Source organism: Lepidochelys kempii, chromosome 1, assembly GCF_965140265.1.
Source record: "Lepidochelys kempii isolate rLepKem1 chromosome 1, rLepKem1.hap2, whole genome shotgun sequence".
Taxonomy (NCBI): Eukaryota; Metazoa; Chordata; order Testudines; family Cheloniidae; genus Lepidochelys; species Lepidochelys kempii.
In genome coordinates, this window is record NC_133256.1 from 338,974,263 (window position 1) to 338,998,551 (window position 24,289).

The window sequence follows — 24,289 nt, forward strand, 5'->3', positions numbered from 1 at the left end:
CTCTTTTCTATAGACTTTTCTTAACATGGCAAAGTATTAACTCAGCGGTAAGCTAACAGCCTCATGGAGCTATGGGAGGATGCATTTGACTTTTCTGCTGAAAAACAATATTCTTTATGAGGCAACAGATAATGCAGTGGAAATCATAATGATTCTTGGAAGACGCAATGTTTCAGGAGCATGGGTTGTGCAATAGGGCCTTTCAGCTCTTTTACCATCACTTGAAATGGAGTGTAGCTTAGTAGTCACCTGAAACTCCTATCCCAGCTTGATTATCTGGTGCTAAAATCCTCCCCGGTAAACAGAGGCTTCCCCCCATCTGGCAGCTTTGGAAGTTGTAAAGGGGGCACAGTAGATGGGCTTCTGCCCCGGATTCAGGGATGATGAGAGGCACTTCTGAAAATGCCATCTGGGCTCCTATGCTGCTGACCCCAGCTCCCTTACAGTGATTAAACTGCTGGTCATAGAAGACCCTCTTGATCCCTAGAAGAGACCCCATCTCTTGTGCCTGAGTTTCCCCATCAGGATAATAAACATTCACCTACGTACTGTGGGGTTGCAAGACTTAATGTTTGCTAAGATGGGTCATCGGGGCGGGGGTCAGGCTCATGGCATCAAAAGATGAAGGGAAACCGTTCCTTACAACTACAACTGCAGATGTCTCCGGCATCAGTGGAAGTGAGATTGTGTGAAAGGGACATAAAGGAGGCTGATGCTAAATGAGTGGAGGGAGAGGCCCGGGAATAGAGACCCCATGGACTTTGATTCCCTATTGCAGTCATCACACCCACCGAGAGTAAATGCAAACTGGTTAGAAAATGCCAAGCAATTGTGATGGTTGCAATTGGCACAGATATGAATGCAAAAGGGAGAATCAGGTCCAAGATCTGTGATGACAGATGGAAAAAGTCAAAAAAGGGGACTTTAGAACTCAAGGCAATTTTGAAAGGGACCCAGAAGTGAATGTGGAGCCAGTGGCACTATTTGTATATGGGGTGGTGGTTCACCTGCACTGTTTAAGATACCACATAATTGGTTCACAGTGTAAAGTACATCTCATTCCCTTCCAGTGGCTAGTGCACACAGGTGATAATAGCCTACCAGTGATGCTAGTTAATGAGCTATCACTCTGGTGAGCGAGCTGTAGCACTGAGGTTGAAGTTCCTGAGTTCAAACAGTCTGCTTCATGTCCTTAGCATTTCACAAATCTTCCAATGATTTGGGAGGCTATTTGCTACATGAATGGATATCTTCAGTGTGACAGGCACATAGGGCTTCATTTTGTGATGATTCGGGGAGAGTCACAATAATATATTTCCCCTAAACTTTGCTGAACACTCAGCCTACTCTCCAGTGTCTTCCTCAAGGCTTCCAAACCGCCACAGCAATATTTATACTTACAGAATTTCCTTTTATCCCGTGCACTTCCTTCTCCAGCCTTGTTATAATTTCATCTATCTATACAAAAGCTGCCGGGCAGCAGCAGCAAATGCATTTGAAAGAAGGTTGTTGAAATGGGGAGGGAGAGGAGCTGAATGGGTTTAATACTATTCTGGCATCTCGTGACACCTTTCACTGTGACACCTCTCAGGAAAGGCCATGCTTTAGCCTGTGGCAGAATGTCTCCTTAACACCCAGGCTGTGTCCTCCGTTTGAAAAACAGCTGGAGAGTGGGATGAGAAAGCAGCTGAAAGCAGGCACGGCGGAGGTGGCGGCAAGCAGATTCAATTTCTCCAATTGTGCTCAAATACCTAGTTATTATAGAGCTAAATATCATCTGTTGTAGTGTCCTGATGTGTATATTGACTTGTTTTCCTTTGTGTCAAGAACTTTCATGTTGTCTTTATCAGGAGCACTTGCAGAACAGGGCAACTTCGCAACTCCACCTGCAGTCTATGAGTTTGTCAGGTAACCACTACCGGAGGGCAATATTAATTGTACGGTATTGTTATTCGTTCATCAAGCAACACCGGTGTATTGGACATTATGCAAGGTACACAGCCACCACATTTATTTATGGTGATCAGGAATCGGGGTGGGAGGGGAGCGATAGCTCAGTGGTTTGAGCATTGGCCTGCTAAACCCAGCATTGTGAGTTCAGTCCTTGAAGGGTCCATTTAGGGATCTGGGGCAAAAATTGGGGATTGGTCCTGCTTTGAACAGGGGGTTGGATGAGATGACCTCCTGAGGTCCCTTCCAACCCTGATATTCTATGATTATTTGTATTATTGTAAGACCTATGAGCCCTGGTCATGGCCCAGAACTGTGCGAGGCACTGTACAAACACAGAACAAAAAAGACAGTCCCTGCCCCAAGGAACTCACAAACTAAGACAAGCCAACAGATGGATACAGGAAGACCAAACAGGGGAGTACAAGGAAACAATATGGTCTGCATGATCTCAACACACCAGCAGCTTAGCCATTGTTAACGTTTTTGTAGGCCTCACAGCCAAGAAGAGTTTTAAGGAAGGTTTTGAAGGATAGTGAGTTCATTTTGCAGACGGTGATGGGGCAAGATAGAACAATCTGAATGGAAGATGTCTGGTGCGATTCTCCCTTTTTTCTTATTATTCTATTGGGGTAGCATGCAAGAGCTTCAGTCCTAGCCCGGGTGCCACACTGCTAGATGCAGTACAAACACGGAACAAAAAGATGGTCCCTGCCCCTAATGAGCGCACAATCTGATTTACAGCCATTTTACACTGACGCAACTCCATGGGGGTTCAGTGGAATTACTCCCCATTTACACTGCTGTAAGGGAGAGGAGAGTTGGGCCCAACATCAAAGACAAAGGGTAAACCTTTCAAAAGCACCAAAGTCATTTAGGTTTCTATGTGATGTAGGTGCTTTTGTAAATGGGACTTTGACTTCTAAGTAATCCATTGAGGGTATGTCTACACTTAGAGTCTGGGGTGTGATTCCCAGCTTGAGAGGAGGTACTCCTGCTAGCTCTCATCAAGATATCATGCTAAAAATAGTAGTGTAGCTGTGGTGTTATGGGCTTGACATCTTGAGTATGTACGCACATGATCTGAGAGGGTTTGTAGCCCATGCCACACCACTACTGTGGATGCTCTATTTTTTAATCATGCTAGCTTGATAAGAGCTAGCACAAGTGTGTCTACTCGAGTTGGGAATCACACCCCTCGCTCCAAGTGTAGATGTAGCCTAAAAGTCACTGGGATTTGTGTTTCTAAATCACTTCTGTGCTTTACCCACCATCCACGCCTGGAGGCCCTTGTGATTCAAGGCCCAATGCTACAATGGACTCTGCTTGGGTACATGCCAACACTCCCATACAGCCCCAGTGGTTGCAATTTCAATTGAATTTATAAGCTCTCCTTGTCCAGAGCTGCATACAGGTGCTGTCAAAATGCTAACTGCATTGCTGAACTGAGTGAAGTTTCCCCACAGGAGGGCCAATCCTGCAACCCTCAGGCCATATTGAGCCCACAAAGCCTACGACAGCACAGTTCTGTTAGCATAGCCCGCCCCCAATGCAGACACTGCGTATGTCTCCGACAGGAGACGTTCCCGTGCCAGTAAAGCAACACCACCTCCCTGAACAACATTAGTTAAGCTGACAGAAGCACTTTTCTGTTGGCTTAGTGGCATCCACACTGGAGTTCTGCCACCATAGCTAGCTGCTTTGGAGGTGTGAATTTTTCATAGCTGACCTTGCTACAGAACTTTGTAGCGCGGACCAGGTTTTATTCATGTGAGTAATCGTTATTTGTGTAACTGTGATTACTCATGTGAGCAAGGGCACCAGTGTCACCTTTGGGTGGGCTAGAGTTTACTTCACTGGCCTTCTCCTAGTTCCTAAAAACAACTCCCATAGAAAAGCAGATCCAGAATTCAGTCATGGAGGGTTTTCAGCAAGGATTGCATAGGGTCAACCTCCCCACAATCAAGCCCAAAAAGAACAAGAGAAATTAAGTTAATTCTTAAGTACCAACTTTACAAAATCTTATGATAAAGAAACATATGATCATCAACATCACATGACTACTTTATAAGCCACATACATTATCTTCACAGGGGTACATAAACACAAATAAAGAAAACAAATTACACCTAGACATGTCAGTCCCCATTGAAACATAGTAAAAGAAGAAACTCAGAGTTCCCAAAAGTTTAGGCTGAGTTCGCCAGAGGCTCAGTAATAGTCTGATCACCAGACTCTATACAGGCTGCTGAGGCAAAAGCACGGCAACAAAATTTTCCCTCCACTTGCTTTTAGAAATCTGCATCGAGAATCCGTGCAGACTCTCCCTCCTCCTCTGCGGCAATCACTCACTTATAACTAGTCAGCTAAGCAATTAACCAACCACTCCGTTGAGTACAGAGTTTTAAAAACACCCCATTGCAAGAAAAATACAAAACTGAGACCAGCAAAATATAACTGGCTCTTTCCTCATCCTCATATTTAAATAAGAGAAGAGTTGGAGAATCATAGTGGTTAAGACCATTTAACTAGAACAGTTTGGCTAAAATCAAACAACATTCCAAGTATACAATTAAAATAAAAGAAATTATTTTCCCTCCCAATTTCTCCTTTCTATAATTAACACTGCCAGAGCTTCCCTGTTGGAGGGTTAACAATATCACTAACCTGCTGCAAAATGCCTCAGAGTTAGGGAAAAAGAAGCCTACTCTCTGGTCCTGGGGCTCAGCTTCTCCCAAGGGGCACAGGGCACATGGCCTTTGTAAAGCAGATGCCCTGATTACTTGTCCTCATGGAGTGTGAATCCAGCTGCAGGGAACCTATTTAGCATTCCCAAAACAGCCACACCCAACTCTAGAAACTTCTGAGTGTGGTAAATTAATTGTGCATCTGCCTGACACACCTCCTTCCTTCCTACCCCCTTCCCAGAGATCTCTTAAAGAGATATCTCCCCATTAGGCATGTGGGCTACACAAGCTCAGGTTCTTTGGCTTGCCGGCCAGTCTGCTGTATTTATAAAGCATCCTGTGATAGAAAAGGCACTAGATAACTATAACTAATTACCATAATGAAAGAAATCTGGGTTCTTGATGAATGATCCACGAAGGGTTAAATCAATTTTAAAATTAAATTTCTTCTGTGGTATCTATGTATTACCAGAAGGAGCTGATGGGTTTGGGGCTTTCTAGGTTTGGGACAGGAAGTGGTCCTTTCACAGTGACTCATGCTCCTCAAGCATGGAAACCAACATCAATAATGTCTTACTGTTTCCTTGCACTCCCCCCATCTGACTGTATTCATCAGTTGTCTCTTATACTGCTCCTTGGGGCAAGGACTGTCCTACTGCTCTGTGTTTGTTCAGCACCAACCACAATGGAGTCCTGAAACAGGACTAGGGGGCCTAGGCACTATGATAACACAAATAATAAAACAACAACTGCGGCAGCAAAGATGGACACTGTCTTCCGTGGAGTCTTGGATTTTAACAGAACAGACCACAATGGCCATCTAGTCTGATTTCCTGCTTAACACAAGCCACAGAATTAGAGCTAGTAATTCTGCAGATTGAACAGTGATAACTTGGCTCTTTCAGAAAGTTGTAATTTTATTCTTTCCTAAAAAAGGACGAGACTATGTCGTTTTCCCAGCATTTGAGATTCCCCCCCCCACCTGTCATTGTTAAATCTTATCTGCCCTTCTTTGTCTCCTCCATTCTTTTTAAAGAATCATAATTGGTACGATTATCTTTGCTATGAGAATAATTAGCCATAGCTTTTTGACATGTTCAATGGGGAGCGCTGCATTTTAAGCGGCAGGCGCTGAACTGCTAAACAATACCACTTTGAACAGGAGCACATAGGTGAAAAAACAACTGCTAATTTTAGCAACTTGAACTTTATATCTTTATGGAAAGAAAAATAATACCACAATAGTTTTTGGCTGAGAAACAGAAGTAGCTCATTGGTCTCATTTTAAAATAGGCCTTTCAATATTCTCGGGGAGGCGAGATGGTTGCACAATGATTCACACATCAGCGCCTCCAGCTGATCCTTGAGCTTACCTCAAAGCAATATGTTTTCCACCTTCCTTCTATGACTGGGGAAAACTAGCATCCTGAGCAACAAATATTTTAATAGAGCAATAGGTATAGCTTGAATGGCAAATATCATAGCAGAGAATTGGTAGGAGGTTATGTTTTTAAATGGAAAGGTTACTGCAGATCAGGTGCTCTTGTATTGGAAAGGGTGCCCCATGCTTAGCAAAATCAGCTGCAGCAATCAGGTACCTGCAAAATATTCTCGATATCAGAGAGAAGCCATGTCAGACTAGCTAGCTGCAGAAAGATACTGCTCCCATTGAACTGTGTGGGAATGTTGCAGATGACTTTGACAAGACTAAGCCCTAAAAGTGACAGCGGGAATTCAGCTTTCCGTCTTTAAAACCTCACAAAAATGCATCTGTAACAACTGCCATCATGGGTCATCAGGGGGGACTGAACCCCAGCCTTCCAATGCTATATGCATGATTTTCTGCCACATGAAGAAGCAAGCAGAAGCTGGGGCAGTGTACTCAGCCCTTTCTAAAAATGAGGGTGTGGGAGGGAAAAATCATTCTCCAGTGAGCCCACAGCCAGAAGCATGACGCTCTAGAGGGAGTTGACCATCTAACTCCTCACTGTATCTTTAAAGGAAGTTAGAAGGAAGTGACAATAAGAAATAGGGAACAGTGGTCTTACGTTTAAGACATTGGACTGGGACTCAGGAACTATGTGTTCAATTCCTGGCATTATCACAGTGTGTATGAACTTGGGCAAGTCATTCTGTGCCTCAGTTTTCCTTCTGTAAAATGGGAATAATATTTCATTTTGCCCACCCTTTGTTTGTTGTGCCTATTTAAATTGTAAACTCTTTGGTGAAGGGACTAACTCTCTCTGTGTATTTGTGCCTTTTACAATGAGCCCTGATCTCAGTTGCCATCACAATCTAATAATCAAATCCTCAGTGTTCTGGATCTCCCAGGAAAGAATAGTAAATCAGCAAGAACTCTTGATTGCCGAATCTACTTTAGGATGTATTCTGCTATAATATTCGGTACTTTCATATAGAGATCAATAACAATAAGAATACCAGATTTTGAATATTGCAAGATATTGTCCGGGAAATAAGCTATTTCCGTTTTGCTTAAATTATATAGTTAGTCATAAACATTTTGTATGATACCTGCTTATTTTGTGCATTAAGAAATGTTTAGGTTATGCAAGGTTGTGTGCAAAACTAACTGCCTTTTAAAATTAGACATCACGGAACCAGTGCCATATCTTTAAGAAGACACTATTTCAAAACAGGTCTGAAACCTTGCTTTGTTTTTTTTCTTTCTCCAAAGTGTGTGTTTAGGGTCCTCCCTTGTTGAAGCTGCTTCTCACCTTCTGTCACTATTTTGACATTTTGATACATCACCTGGGAATGCTGAAATAGTTGGTCTGACACCGATATCACAGCTTTCCATCTTTACACGAAAGCATCTATTACAATACTTCAACAGCTAACCCATGATGTAGACACTCATGACAGACTATAATAGGTGAGCTAGCCCAAGCGAAGAGGAGAGAATTTTTTTTTCCCCCTCAGCTCACTGGCAGATCATCTTAACTCAAGGCTAACACAATCATGACACAGGCGCTGATACTTATGGTTTGCATAGAGTCTCTTGGAACTGAATCATCAAGATGGAAACTGATGGATAGTTTGCAGGAAGTAAACAAAGGCTGTAAGAAATGTTATTAAGAGAGATGGGGCTGACCCACTGGCTCTGGATCCCCAGTGTGTCCAAATTTGTCATGATGGATAGGAGCAATCAGGGATACTAAGATCCATATCCGAGTTCTCTCTCTCTCTCTCTCTCTCTCTCTGTGTTGGGGGGGGGGATGTAATTCAAATGTGGGGGTTTGGCTCACGCCCATCGCTAATAAAACTAGATAGTACCAATTACAAAATTAACGAGACATGAGCTACACCTCACCCATGTGCAGCTCCCATTGCTTTCAATGTGGTTAACCAAGGGCAGAATTTGACTATGGAGTTTGCACTGAGAACAAGACTGTCTCTTGCCTATATGCCCATGAAGTGGAGCAAGGCCATGTATGCCATCCCCTGCTTGGCTGGTTGCTGCACAGAGGAGGGGAGAGAAACCTCTACAGAGCTGCCACTTCCCATTATGTGCAGGTGCATGGAAAGGAATGGGGAAATGGGTGGAACCTTGGGTTCACTTCCAACCCCTACCCCAAAAGCACCAGCTGAGCTGAGCTGACATGTAAGGGGAAAAATCTGCTACTGAACTGTATTCCTCCTGGGGCAAGGTGGGAACATGGAACAGTTATGACGCTGATGTGTCTGCTCTTAAGGTAGCACAGCTATAGGACACCCCTTACTCAGGGCAAGTTATGTCACAATCTAACCCTGGCAGTGGGTGGATTTCATAGAACCACTTCAATGTGTAATACAGCTGTATGTGAACCTACCACCATGCTCACATTTGTTGCCATGTCCTGAACAGTTTTGCAGTGTTCACTTAAATCTCTCCCCAAAATTATAAGACATATTGGCAATATAATACAATATCCTACAAAGTACCATTTTACAACTCCTAAGAATTCACTTAGGCCCTGTATAAACTTAGAAAATATGTGATGCTTTGAAACAGCAGGATGATTTAGTTGGGGATTGGTCCTGCTTTGAGCAGGGGGTTGGACTAGATGACCTCCTGAGGTCCCTTCCAAGTCTGATATTCTATGATTCTATGAAACATGTTAGTTGACGTGTATTAACTAATGTTTTTAAACCCCACTTAGCACCAAATGTAAACCGGGTTGAACACCTTAAGAATTGCTTAGCTAGTTGAGGGAGCAGTTTTATTCATCATTTTTGTCTACACTAAGTGCTGAGTAATGTTTAAAATATGTTCATTAGCACGTTAGCTAACACATTTTAAGACACTATTAGTTTTCCCAGTCTAGACTAGCCCCAAAGGCTGCCAACAACATTTAAGCACTCTTCCAGATAGGACATTGGCTATGTCTACACTACAGAGCCTATGCTGGTATATCCTCCAGTGTAGACGCAGTGTATGCTGATAGGAGTTTTCCTGCTATCACCACCTCCCTGAACACCACCTCCCTGAACTACATGACCTATGCCAACAGAAGCTCTCTTGTGCTGGCATAGCTGCGTCTACACTGAGGGTTTTAGCTAAGTTGCTAAGTTGCCTTAGTTAAGTTGCTGGGACTGTGGTTTTTTTTCCCACCCCTAGCTGATGTAGCTATGCCAGTATACATTTTAAATGTGAATTGGACCACTGAGGCAAGAATATCACAAGAAATCAAAGGAAAGGTGTTAGTATCTGAGAAGCAAAGCTGTAGCCAGACCAGGGGTGCTCATTCAGCTCCAACAGAGCCTGAAACAACTTGGCCCTCAGGCATGGTGCAGCAGCCCATCCCAGGGCTGGGCCCTGGTCAGATGACCCCAAAGCAAAGGTATTTCACTGACTCTGCCTGAGCTGTAACGTAGTGTGCGCAACCAGGAACCCTCCTACTGCTGTGTGGTATTACAGACTTCCTTGGCTTCCAGTCTGTCCTTGATCCGCTTCCAATTCCTGCCCCAGCTGCATGTGAGTCTAGTTCCAACCTGCTGCCACCTTGCCCATGTCCTACTCCAACCTTGCTCCAAACCTGCGTCCATGTACTGACCCCCCAAACCCTCAGACTGACTCCAACTTAGCTTCAATCTGTATCCGGGCCCCAACAATAATTCTGATTTGGCTTGTCTATGAACTCTGACCTGTGTTCTAACCTGTGGCCTGTCCCCAGAACCTGGTTTCAGTGCTGCCCTTGGCCCGCTCCTGACTCTACCACTGGCTCCAACCACCATGCCTGACTGTCTAGAACCCAGAGCCTGACAGTGACAGGCAATAAAATGGCAGATGAAATTCAATGTTGATAAATGCAAAGTAATGCACACTGAAAAACATAGTCCCAACTACACATATAAAACGATGGGGTCTAAATTACCAGTTACCACTCAAGAAAGAGATCTTGGAGTCATTGTGGATATTTCTCTGAAAATATCCACTCAATGTGTAGCAGCAGTCAAAAAAGCCAACAGAATGTTGGGAATCATTAAGAAAGGGATAGATAAGACAGAAAATACCATATTGCTTCTATATAAATTCATCGTACGCCCACATCTTGAATACTGCCTGCAGATGTGGTCGCCCCATTTCAAAAAAGATTTATTGGAATTGGAAAAGGTTCAGAAAAGGGCAACAAAAATGATTAGGGGTATAGAACAGCTTCCATATGAGGAGAGATTAATAAGACTGGGAGTTTTCAGCTTGGAAAAGAGTCAGGGGAGAATATGATTGAGGTCTATAAAATTGACAGGTGTGGAGAAAGTAAATAAGGAAGTGTTATTTACTCCTTCTCATAACACAAGAACAAGGGTTCACCAAATGAAATTAATAGGCAGCAGGTGAAAAAACAAACAATATGAAGTATTTTTCACACAATGCACAGTCAACCAATGGAACTCCTTGCCAGAGGATGTTGTCCAAGCCAAGACTATAACAAGTTTCAAAAAAGAATTAGATAAATTCATAGAGGATAGGTCCATCAATGACCATAAACTATTTCCCCATGTTTATTTCCCCCCCCTACTGTTCCGCACAGGTTCTTGTCAACTGCTGGAAATGGCTCACCTTGAATATCACTACAAAAGGTTTTTTTTCTCTCCTGCTGGTAATATCTCATCTTACCTGATCACTCTTGTTACAGTGTGTATGGTAACACCCATTGTTTCATGTTCTCTGTGTATATAAAATCTCCCCACTGTATTTTCCAGTACATGCATCCGATGAAGTAAGCTGTAGCTCGTGAAAGCTTATGCTCAAATAAATTTGTTAGTCTCTAAGGTGCCACAAGTGCTCCTTTTCTTTTTGTTAAAAGACAGGATACTGGGCTAGATGGACCTTTGGGCTGACCCAGTATGTCCGTTCTTATGTGTCTTTCCCACACCCCACCACTCACAGGATAATCAGTGTTTGGAATTTTCAGCACCAGGTGGTATTGATAGAATCCATAGTGAGGGGATTCAAGTGAAAAAATGGAGGGTTATTTGGCCATCCCTTCAACTTCAGTGTATAAATATTGTGGATACTTAACTACAGCGAGCCTTGCTCCAATGAACAGGATTGCAGTTATTGCCACTTTTTGGACTGAGAATTCATTTTCCCCATGTTATGATGGCAGGGCTCTTGGGACTTCTCTTGGTGCATCAGTTAGGATCCTGGAACATGATCAGTTTTCTGACACTTCAGAGGCAGGGCATTGGTCCCTTTCATCTCCTAATTCCAAATTTTTTGGTGAATAGTGCCTAATTGTAAAGGAAGAAATCAGCTGTGCCCTTTCAGTTGTATTATGTTGTTTCAGTTGTTTAAAACAGTGGTCAGTATTAAACAGAAATGGTTAATGCATTTCTTGCTGTGTATTTCAATAGCTACTAGCCATTAAAATCCTCCTGGTAAAAATTTCCTTTGACATATTGGCTAAACCATTTGTCAGACTGACAGATATGGATATAATATATAGATTTCCAAGGAAGCAAACAAGGAACAAACATAAATATAGATCACCACAGGAAGAGGCAAGTACATGACCCAATGCGTGCATACGCTTTGATGTACTCCTGCAAGGTTCCAATGTCTTCTTTGCCACATTTATTTGACAAAGGTTTTTAGCTTTTATAACTAATGTTCTTCATTGGCTATGCAAACCAACAGCAGCTTGGAAAAAGCACAGAAAGTGATAAACAGCATCTGTTCTACTGAGCAGGCTGATGGAGTCAAACTTTTTCAAAAATGTGGAAGAATGAACTAGAAATGTACCCATTTAAAAAAAGAGTGCAAAGATGATTAATCACAGAAGTCTGTTCCACTAGCACCCGTACTCCGCTGGGGAAAGATTTCATATTGACTTTTGACAAGGTTAATTATAGTAACTGATAATTGATGGATCCACTTTTCTAGTCTAATCTGGTGTCTGACTCTCCTGAGCTCATCTAGCTTAACAAAATATGTTTGCTTGATTTTGCCTGAAAACTCAGTGACACACAATAAAGATATTTGCACTAATTAAGTGTTTGGGTGGGGTTGGTTTTTCTGAAGTCTAATGCTCACCGTGTCCTTTCGCTGTGTATACACATGCAAAAGGATCTGAGATGAGCAACTCTCTCAAGGTTCAGATAAGCATCCTGAAACTCAGCGGATGATAGAAAACACTTGTGTTCTAAATCAGCTGGAAGGCTCATGATGAAGCTTTGCTGCATTTAAGACGCAGTGTGGCCTAGTAGATAGTGCACCAGAGCAGGACTTAAGAGACTTGGGTTCTGTTCTCAGCTCTACCACTTATCTGCTGTGAGGACTTAGGTGTGTCACTTTACCTCTCTGTTTCAACTGCAAGCACTCTGGGGGCAAGGACTGTTTCTTACTATGTCTGTGGCATAATGGAGTCCTGATCTCACTTTGGGCACTAGTGTGATACAAACACAATCAGCCGCTGCTGGAAGATGTCCAGATCCACAGGACTATACCAGGCTGTGTTGAGAACACCCATAAAATATGGATATTAATATTATGAATAATAATGGCTTATAAATCTGAACCCACACAAATAACAGAAGGTGTTTGCTATGCTGCACAGTAGAGAAGTTCTCATGTTTAAGAAACAGTCATCCTACTAACCTTAAACTGGCACTGTTAGAAAACACAGTTGTTTCCCCACAGAAAAAAATGTGTGGGAAAAATCCACTTTTCAAATATTTTTACTGGAAAATGCTGGGGTTTCCACAGGAATTTTAATTTAGAAATGAAAATAGTTTTTATGTTAACTCAAAATGACATTTCTAAAATGTAAAGCATTGTTTTGTTGTGACTTAAAATATTGTTTCATTTTAGTTATTGGAAACTGAATAATTTCCATCCCCCTCCTCCTCCTCTTTTTTAAAAAATATATTATTTAACCCTCGAAAAAAGTGTGTTTATTGGGGTGGAAGTAGGGTAACAATTTTCACACTTTCTTCCCACAAAGTTAATTTTTCTTTACTTTTAGAATTCTTTTTTTACTGCTTTATAACTTTTTCCCATAGGGAAAGGTGGGGAGGAACCCAAAATTAAAAAACTGAAAATGGAAAACTTCAATTTTTCAGATTTTAAAACCTGTAACTTAATGATATTTTTAAGTCTAAATGAAATTTAATTTAATTTTGAAATGATTTTTTTAAAAAAATTCCAACTGGGAAATAGATTTTTTTTTAAAATGAAACCACATTTTCTGATAGAATTTTTTTGGTACATGCAATTTGTGTTATAAATAGCCCTACCTCAAACAGATGGTAGATTTGTGAAAGAAGAATAATTTATTATTTTCCTTTGTGTAATCTAGTTTATGGTGAAATATAGAATGATGCTTTGAAGTTACCAGTTTATTTTATTATTGCTAAGAGACTGAGGAAATTAATCAAAACCTTTTTATAGGAAGTAAGACATAAAGAAAATGATTGATTAAATTTGAGAAACTACATAGAAAAGAGACCCCTTGAATGGCGAGTGTGATTTTACAAGCAAGTTCTGTTGCTAGGAGACCATTACCAAATAGTGTCACTGTAATATGGGTTCTCATTTTAAATAAAAAAAAGTTAATTAGGGAGCATGTTTAACAGATAAAGAACACAGGTCTCTGAGTTTACACCAAACTTAATATATACGTTGAAAAGCCAGTGTGAAGTTAGAGTCTTTAAGGTAAAGTCCACACAGTGTGTCCTAAGAAATGTGCTGACATTTGATTAAAATGTACTTTTGTGATTCCAGCACGTTAGTCAAATATGAATAAATAACAGCTCTAGATACAGACTCTAAAGCATACTTTGAGAATGATGCTGAGACAGTTGGAGAAGAGATATCTAAACTGAGTTATATTGCTGTATAATGGGCTGATTTTCAATACAAGTTTATATACTGTGTTCTCATCCTAGCATCACCAAAGAGCATAAAGACTTCAGACCAGATCCTCACGTGGTGGAAGTTGGCATTGCTTTGGTTTCTGGGGAGCATATCCCAGGATTCTTAGCACCCTTGCTAGGTTGGTTCATGGTGTATTGTGGAAGGACTTTTCTGTGCATCCTGTTGCACTTGACTGGAAGGGCTCTGAGCCTGCCAACACATCCAGCCTAGCCATTTTGGGGTTTGCATGCTCCCTGCAACTGGAGCCAGCAACAAGAATCCAGCATCAACAGAAAAACTTCTCCTGCTCATGCTTTCCGTCCTATTTTGGAAATCAGGCAAAGCATCTGTGAGACACTGGTGGACATTTCGGTGGTGGTATTTTTCAGGCAGGTTTATTTAAATTGAGCCAATTTAAATAATGATTTAAGTCACCAGGTGGAAATCCTCAATTTAAATAATCAATTTTAATAAACTTTTCTATTGTACTTCAGTTATTTCCTAAAGAAAGGTGCATTCTCATTGGTTGATATAACTGTTAAAACATGTTGATTTACAACTAAATAGAGCCTTTACACTAGATTTGGTACATCTTTTTGCTACCTAGGAGAGTATACTATAACTATAACTATATATAGCTTATTTTCATATTCTTATCAATTGTCCTTTTCTAATATGTTAGAAAATTATGAATGAAATATAGCTTATTTACTAGATAATTAAGTTTTTGCTCATGATTTTGTGAAAAGCTTCATTAGGATAGTAACTGAAATTTAATCAAACACACAAAACAGCACATAAACATTATTTTTATTAAGCAAAACAACCTTAGTATTTTGGATACATAAGCTTCTCTCATCAAAACATGTTCAACTTTTTCAACTAAATGATTTATTAAAGGAATAAAGGGAGTAACAGTTGGTGAATTAAAATGATTATTTCAGGTCAGCCTGGGAAATGTTCCAAATATTCCTAAGTGAAAGTGTTTGGAGCTTAAGGTCCTAGTTACCTAAGTCTCTTGAAAATGAGACAACAGTCTCCTAAATTACTTAGGCAGTCCTTCAAACTTTTCAAACGACTACATCTCATCCCCTCCCTCCTCGTTTGAGTCACAGACTAGGAGAAAAGTTTTCTTGCTTTTTCAACTCCCCGTTAGACTCATAATTTCTTAGTTTTCAATTAATTCATTTAAATGAAGAAAATATTCCTTTCTTTGCCTGGTGAAGAAACTACTGCTGTTAAAAGCTGGTTTAGCACTTCAACAAACTCTGGTTCCAGGTGCTTAACTAATGACTTCAACCAGTTCAGTTGTGTGACTTTCTTTAAAACCTCACTAGCAAACATGTCCGGCCTGAATGGTTTACCTCCACTCCTGAAGTTTATTATAGTTGGCATGATGGATTATTACATGCTCATGTCATAGAAGCATCTTCTTCATCTGTTAGGCATCTATCCTCGTGCTTTGTGTTGAGAACATTGGCAAGAAAATGAGATGGAGTAAGTGCTTGATCCATCCGCTTCTTTACTGCCTGCAATTTAACTTTGTTGTTGGGTATTTCTTTCTTCAACGTCTCTTGAAATTCTTTGCAAATTTCAACTGCATCAGCAATACAGCAGCAGTCTTTCTGCACTTTGGCCAAGGCTATGGAAGTAGGTGTCAGTATATTCAGCATATCTTCTACATTTCTCTTTAGTCCTATGTTGAGTTTTGGCGGTGATAGTTCCATCTATTTTGTCATGATTTCCTTCACAAAGGGTCATCGGAATAGGCCTGCTCTTAAAAAATAGCTCAGAACAGTCAACCACTGAAATCCATCGTACTCTCTTTAGTGAAGCTGAAGTAAATAAAGTAGCTGTTATGGAAGAATTTTGCAATTTCAAAAACGTTTCCTTTATACTGGAGTTGTACTTAAGTCTTTGGCTAAAAGGTGAATCACATGAGCATTGTACCTGTATGCTATAAGTTTCAGGTTCCCTTCATTATCTTTTTCAAGATGTCTTCTCATCTTTGCTACATTTGCAACATTATCTGTGACAAAGCTATGCACTTGACACTTGAATTTTTGTTCAGTTTGTAATAACTTTTACTGTTACCTCTTTTAAGTATTCTGCTGTATGGGGATTTCCCGATGTTTCAGTTGTTTCTGTAAAATAGAGAACCCCATCTTCTGTTGTGTCACAAGGACATATTAGTGGATCAGTGTGTACATAGCTCCACTCATCAAGACTCAGATTAACAAATTTCCTCTCAATGTTTGCTGCTCACTGTTCAATCTCCTTCTCATACACTGAATCCAACAACCTTCCAGCAATATCTGCTCTGCTGTGTAGCTTTGTCACAACACTGAATCATGTCAATGAAATGTTTGCTCTGAACAGGGTGAAAGGGAAAATTTGTTGCACAAATTAACTGAGCCATCTTGTCATCTGTGGCAGGGGTGGCTAAACTTACTGACCCACCAAGCCACATATGACAATCTTCAGAAGTTTGAGAGACGAGGCATGCTTGCCAGGATTCGAGGCTTCAGCTGTAAGGGAGGCGCCTGCCGGGACTCAGGGCTTCAGCTCCACTCCTGATGAAGCCCCAAGCCCTGGCAGGTGTGCCCCCTGGGGCTGAAGCCCCAAGATCTCCCTCCCCATGGGGCAGAAGCCCCTAGCCCCACCACCCCACCACAAGGCAGAATCATAGAATCATAGAATCATAGAATATCAGGGTTGGAAGGGACCCCAGAAGGTCATCTAGTCCAACCCCCTGCTCGAAGCAGGACCAATTCCCAGTTAAATCATCCCAGCCAGGGCTTTGTCAAGCCTGACCTTAAAAACCTCTAAGGAAGGAGATTCTACCATCTCTCTAGGTAACGCATTCCAGTGTTTCACCACCCTCTTAGTGAAAAAGTTTTTCCTAATATCCAATCTAAACCTCCCCCACTGCAACTTGAGACCATTACTCCTCGTTCTGTCATCTGCTACCATTGAGAACAGTCTAGAGCCATCCTCTTTGGAACCCCCTTTCAGGTAGTTGAAAGCAGCTATCAAATCCCCCCTCATTCTTCTCTTCTGCAGGCTAAACAATCCCAGCTCCCTCAGCCTCTCCTCATAACTCATGTGTTCCAGTCCCCTAATCATTTTTGTTGCCCTTCGCTGGACTCTCTCCAATTTATCCACATCCTTCTTGAAGTGTGGGGCCCAAAACTGGACACAGTACTTCAGATGAGGCCTCACCAATGTCGAATAGAGTCCTGAGCTCCCCTCACCCGAGCCTGGTAGGTGTAGAATGGAGGGTGGGTTGGGCATGAGGGCTCTGCGAGCCACACTTTAACTGTAAAAGCACCCCATGTGGCTCGCAAGCCGGGGTTTGGGCACGCCTGATCTATAGTATCTTACTGGAAATTTGCTGGCCCTGATTACAAACTCAGCCGTGGTTTTACTGGATGATGAAGTTAGGTTGTTTTTTGTTTGTTTGTTTTTAATACAGGTGATTTGCTGTCTGATGTATGTTTGGTTGCAGCATTGCTGGTGATGCTAGCAGACGACTCTGAAACTGAGGACACTGCAAATTATTGCTGTTCATAACCCCTCATTCCACACTGGCACTGAAAACAAAATGGTAACAAGTGTCAGTCTCTGAGTATTAAAAAAATGATACTGTAAGTAAAAGATTCCTCCAACTGCAGTTGTTTGTACCGCTGTTTAAATTATATAACTTATTCGAAACACAGTATTATAGGGAAAACCATGAATAAATTGTAAAGATTATTTACATCTATTTAAACCCCTCTCTTTAGCAACACACCAAACAGCTTATAAATATAAATAAAAATATAAATTCATAACTGCCACTAGAACTTTTCTTTTAAATAGGAACCCTTCTCTGAGATTGTGTGATTATACTGAGCGATACCAAAAAAAAAAATCATTTCAGAAGTCCAGCAGTGAGAGTAAAACTGTAAATGATTTAAACACAAACATTTTGAATTCATAAGTAAGTAATTCAACCCAAACATGAATTTATGACAATAATCAAAGGTATCATTGACTAGCATAGTAAGACATGGTGGGACGCGCATACGAATGGATGTGTACTAACTAGTTGATCCAGATTGTTCAGACACATCCACATCATCGTCTTCAACATCACCCTCTGAGGAGCATTTTCATAATGTTGTTTCATTCTGACAATCAGGCCGTATAACTTTTTGTTGAGTTGTTTATGTTTGGCACCTGTTCTTTTTCTACAACCTGCAGCCATGGCAGGTTCCTCCCCCACTCCCACCCAGGCATTGAAATCAATCTGAAGGATGTTGTCCTTTCTTCCCTCAGTGTCCTGCTTTGACCCCAGTGTTGCTCCTTTCTGGTTGGACGCTCTGCTCCTTTTCCCCTGTTATATAACTCTGCCATCCTACCCCCAGAGAACCAAAAGAACTAATAACAATTCAAGACTTCTCCTCATGTATCCCACATGCCTTTTGCACTGCGTGAAGCGCTTGCCCCCATCCTCCAGCATCAGGACACACACAACTGCCAGCCCAGAAGCAAGTTGCTATAGCCATCTGGAAGCTGGCTACCCCAGATTGCTATGGGCCCCTGGCAGACCAGCTTAGTGTTAACAAGTCAGCTGTGGGGGTGGAGGTTTGTGAGGCAATCAGGATTTAGTTTACCCAGAAGTGATTAGCATAAAAAATGTCCCTGAAATACTTGCCGTCTTTGAGAGGGCTCCTTAAACTGTGTTGGAGGGTATCAGTGGGACTCCTGTATCCCTAATTTGCCCTTTGCGTGGAGCACATGGAGTCATACTCTCTGATGTTTATATTCTCACCACTATGCAGGGCCATGGTTGATCACAGAGGTAGGTTCATGGAACCCCCGCCCCAGTGTGGGATGTAATGGCAAGATGTGAAATGCCAGTGTTTTCCAGATATCAGGACTTTACCTTCATAGACAAGCTGAATCGTTATTCCCTCCAAATGACATATTTTTTATAAATGAAGTCTGTCCCCACTATTATTCTAGGGGACCTTGCATACCACCCCCCTCTGCCAGGAATGATGAAACTGTATCCTGATCTTGGAGGGCCTGGCAAAAGAAGCTTCAACTACACACTCAGCAGCTGTAGGATGGTTTTGGAATGTGTGTTTGGCAGATTGAGATCCTGATGGCTCGGCCTTCAGAACTGTTGGGATGCCAATGCCGTCAGTGCAGTCCACATTACTGTGGCCTGCTGTGCACTGCACAATGTCTGCAATGCCAAAGGTGAGCCATTTTGCCAGGAATGGACTCAAGGCACTGCTGGATTGCTGGATCAGTACATGCAACCAGAAAGAGCACCTATCATTACTGGGGCAGGATCCACATGTGCAACAGAAATCAGGGATATTTTGTATGTCCACATAATGGGTTTGCATGGTGACATGGATGAGTGGAAATGACAAAGCAAATTAGCCCATGATTAAATTGTGCCACACTCATCCCACAGTTTCTGGGGCCTGAGTACCCTGGAAAGATTATTTTTAGACATTTTGTTATGCATTTTATAAAAAAAACTGCTCATGAACCTCAACCCACATTCTATGGATTACTGTGATGAAGTTCCATTTTATATATGTAATAAAACCCGCTTGTGAAACCTTGTTTGCACATTGAACACTTTATTTTCAGCATGCATGTAAATAATGTAAAAATCTGATCGGTTACCCAGCTGTCATCAAGCCATAAAAAACAGTAAACAAAAACCGTGTCTATTCAGAAATCAAACCAACAAAAATGCAAAAATAGTCAAACTATATACATTTCCACTATAGCAGCTTCACTCTTTCTGGAACTCTGTCCCCCTGGTCCTCCTTGGGCTTTCTGATTTGTTTAGCATGCATGGGCCATGGTTGAATGGACTGGAGGAATGACCCGGGTACATTTGATTGTTCTATGTAGTGTTCATTGCTTGAATCATGATCAAACTAACCCCAGAATAGTCCAAAGGCTGCATAGTCGGCAGGACATAGTAGTATCGAGGGGACTCAGTACACAGAGCTGGAGCTCGGTCTAGGTGTGCATGTGAAGCTGGGGCTGGAGGTGGGAGCTGCAGCCTGGTGACCATCAGAGGGAGCAACCTCTTCAAAAGCTCCTTCCGCTGCACTCTGTCTTCTTCTGTCAACCTCTGGTCATGCTCCAGGGTCTGTGCTGCCAATCTCTCCTTTCATAGATTCTCCTTTCTCCTTCTCTCTTTTGCTAGCCCCCTGTCTTCTTTCTCCCTCTGATAACCAAGCTATTCACTGGCTTTGGGCAATTTGTCTAGCATGGTTTCATCCCCCTCTCTCTTTCTTCTTGTATGTTGCTTGAAAGTCCACTCTCCCAGGCTCCTGGTTCCTTGTCTCTGCCCAGCAGAGGTGGAAAGGCCTGCCTTAGAAAAATGAAAGAACACATTATTGTCTGACCAAGAAAAAAAATGCTATCATTTTTCAGGGCCTGTGTCACTTTAAGGTCAAAGGATGATTCTTTTTATCATTTGGTTTTATTTTATTCATACAAAGATAAGCACCCTTTTTCAGAAGCTTCTGCAACCTACACTTCAAGCCAATACACATCATGGTGAGATGCACGTACCAAGAATCCATTACAATCATTAATAAATCCCCACAATTTTTCCCCAGGGAGGGGAAGTCCTATGAAGGACTCTGTTATTAGCTATAATTTTATAATCTTTTCAGGCAGGGCTATCTCTGGATGACGTTGTTTTGGTAGTGTCTGAGTAGAAGCATGAACTTCTATTCCAGGCCAGAGTGGGAGAGCCCTCCATCAACTGGAGATTTTTCTGCATTTGATTACTGAGCAACATCTACAAATGGAAGGGCTCGTGATCTACAGAGGTGGCCCTGTCTCAGCTTTTGACTGACTGTCTGGAGTTCCTACTCTGTTAGAAGTTTGCATGCATCACCACCCAGTGAAACGGGTGAAAAAACTGTGGCATAAATCAAGATAATGATTTAGGAGAGAGCGACTAATTACAGCTTCCTTACAAGCACCCTGCATTCCTACACAGACGCAACTGGCAGCCGAGGACGACGTACAGCCTCTGCTACTATTTGGAATCATAATATAGACAGCCCTGGAACTAAATACATCCTCTGTTACAGGCCACCTGGAACATTTCAGCTACACCAGGAGGTTGGACCAGCCTGTCTGGTTTATGACTGAGCTGTACTTCCAGGAAAGGGAATGTAAGTTTCATAAGCCTGATATCCAATCTATTTTTCTAACAATATGCATGTATCTAGTAAAAATTTCATGCTAACTCCTTACCACTTCCCCATTTCTTGGCATCCATTTTGAATCCCATATAGTGCTGTGGGGAGGGAAGGGGCGGGGGGGGGGGTGTGTGCTAAGGAAATGGCATGGTTTCTGCCCGCATCAGAGGCACACTACAACCCACTGCTTGCAAAAAAATAAATTTGACATAACTCGGAAATCCCTCCCATTCTTGCTATTAATAACAAAAAACCACAGCAGCCAAAACATACCAGGCTCCAGTGCTGGTGCAGTTTCTGCTGTCGGCTGCTCTACTGGGCTGACCCCAAACAGATCCTCCAAATATGGACTCAGGATGTGCTGTAGCTGCTCCAGCAGCCAAACCTGATCCAGTACCAGCATCAGCACCAAAGTTACTTCCAGTATTTGATCCAGCAGCTGTTGGCTCTCCTCTGGTGGTGCTTCTGATTAAAGGGTTATAAGAATGCCAGGCCTATTCAACAGATTGCCACAACAGTTCACAGGGGTGTGACAGAATCTTCTGCAAAGATCACACAGCCACAGAAGTCAAAATGGGCAACCCCATGAAAAAGTTGGGAGTAGGTATTCATTAGTTGCTTATATCACTGAAATTTTAGAAGTGCAATTGGGCTGCTCCAATACATTTGTACATGAACATTTAAGGAACTGTGGTTCTGGGAACAAAACTCACAAATAATGGAATGCAGTAACAAATGTGAAACCACAAGGGACAACCAAAAACACCCATACAGGATGAGAGAGGGAGTGTCATATCAACTAGCGAGACACAATGGATTCCTCCGGTTAGTTACAAATAGACTTATTCCCTGATTTTATCTGTAATTCCTTTTTTAATATTAAATCATTAATGAAAATATTTAAACGTAATACTTCTGATGTGGAAGAATTCTCAACTCTGTATTGGTAGCTGGACAAGCAAGAATTCATGAGACACTTGGTATGGGTAATTGATTAAACTTACTTGTGGTTTTTTTAATACCTTATCTGTTTATGGTCTCACAGTGATAGGTAATGGGAGAGAGGATGGGGGAAGAGAAAGGGAACCCAACTGTCTAAACCCAGAGACATACACTAAATTACCAAAATCACCACTGCACTCTTTCGAGGATGATGTGCTCAGGATGTGCTCAGGAACCCCATTGCTATAAGGGCAAGGTGTTGAAGCTGGACCTGATCCAGCAAATCACTTGAGCATACCATCACTTTAAGCATCTGCATAATCCCACTGAAGTCAATGAGACTACACACTTGCTTAAAGTTAAACATGCTTAAAGTTAAACGTTACCTAGGGAGGTGGTAGAATCTCCTTCCTTAGAGGTTTTTAAGGTCAGGCTTGACAAAGCCCTGGCTGGGATGATTTAACTGGCAATTGGTCCTGCTTCGAGCAGGGGATTGGACTAGATGACCTTCTGGGGTCCCTTCCAACCCTGATATTCTATGATATTCTATGTGCTTATGTGATTTGCTGGATCAGGTCCATAGTCCTAACCACCTTTTAGGATTGATCTTAAAATGAGGTCAACAATGGTGGGATAGGGGACAATGTCAGGATGCCATTGGAGTCATTATGGCATGATCTCTGAGTTAGATGTTTCTGTCACAATTAGAAGTTTTTGATTTCTAATGGCTGCATTGTCCATCCTTGGTCCACCCCGGAGAGAGGTATTAGTGATCGACAATGCTGAATTTGAGATGAAAAGTTTGCCATGACATAGAACTTCTGCACATTTTGTAATGCTGGCCATTTTTTTTTATTTTTTTCAAATTTCAATGATGTTTCAAAATTTGAAAAATTATTGTGAAAGGAATTTGACAAAATACATTCCCTGTTTTTGGCCAACTGCAGAGGAGATGGAAATGTTTCAAATTTAACAAAATTTTGAGTAAAAAAGTTAGGAAAAATTTGCAGTCCTCACCGTCCCCCACACTTATTTCATCAGCTCTAATAAATTGGCATTGAATGTGTCTATCCGGAAGGGAATGAATGTGGGCAGCAACTCTGTGGACCATAGGGATGGATCCTCAGGTGGTGCAGATTGGCATAGCACATTGAAGTCAATTGAGTTTTGCTGATTTACACCAGCTGAGAATCTGGTTAGTAGTTCTTCAGAAGACCTTTAGGTGCACACCGGTAGAGGATGGGCTGATGTTAATAGTGTCCCCATTGGTCCTTTGAAAGGACACAATGGCTTGATTCCAAGTTCAATGCTGAACTTAAAATGGGACAGAGCAATCTTAAGTGTAATGAATCAGCTTCTCCCAGTTAAGTAAGGACATCTTGTCCTCTGAGCCTTGACTTTCCTTGCCAGATGCCTCTTTCCCTGAGTTATCTCCTTACGTACAATTCCAGTGTGGTCAGATGTAGCTCTCCCTGGTACTTTCCTCATCCCCATCCCCCCAGGGACTCTCCCCGGGAACACTGGAATGATTGTTTATTATTTGTGCTGAAATATAACCTAGAAGTCCAAACGGAGGCCAAGGCCCACTTTTGTCCTCAAATCTTATCATCTTACCAGGTGAGATAGCCAAAGGGCAGGAGAAAAGCACCCATAACTAAGTAAGTGTGTCTGCTTCTTGCAAGTCCACATCACAGGAGCCTCATCAGATTGTAAGTCACTTCTGTAAGCCCATGTGGCAGCAATGGTCTGTGACGGGGTGCAACACTCACTGCTGGTCTGGCGCCTCCTCCTGGTCACTCTGAGGATTAGCTCTTGAGGTCGATGCCCCTGTCTGTGCTTTGCACACCATTGCTCTGTCTCTCTCACAGGTCCACAGCTCCTCTGTTGTCCCGGAAACTGCAGCATCCTCTTCATGACTCAGCCCTCCAGTTGGGTCACTCAGTGTTGCCCCTTTGCTGGTGAGCAAAGTCCCTTCTCCCTAACAGTTCTAGGCAGTCTTCCCTTCTACTGCCTTGGTGCCACTACCTCAGTGGCTGCTAGGGGAACCCAGGCCTGCCCTGTATTCCGGGTTCTGGTCCAGGGAGCTCTGATCAGAAGTTCTGGGCTTTCCTCTC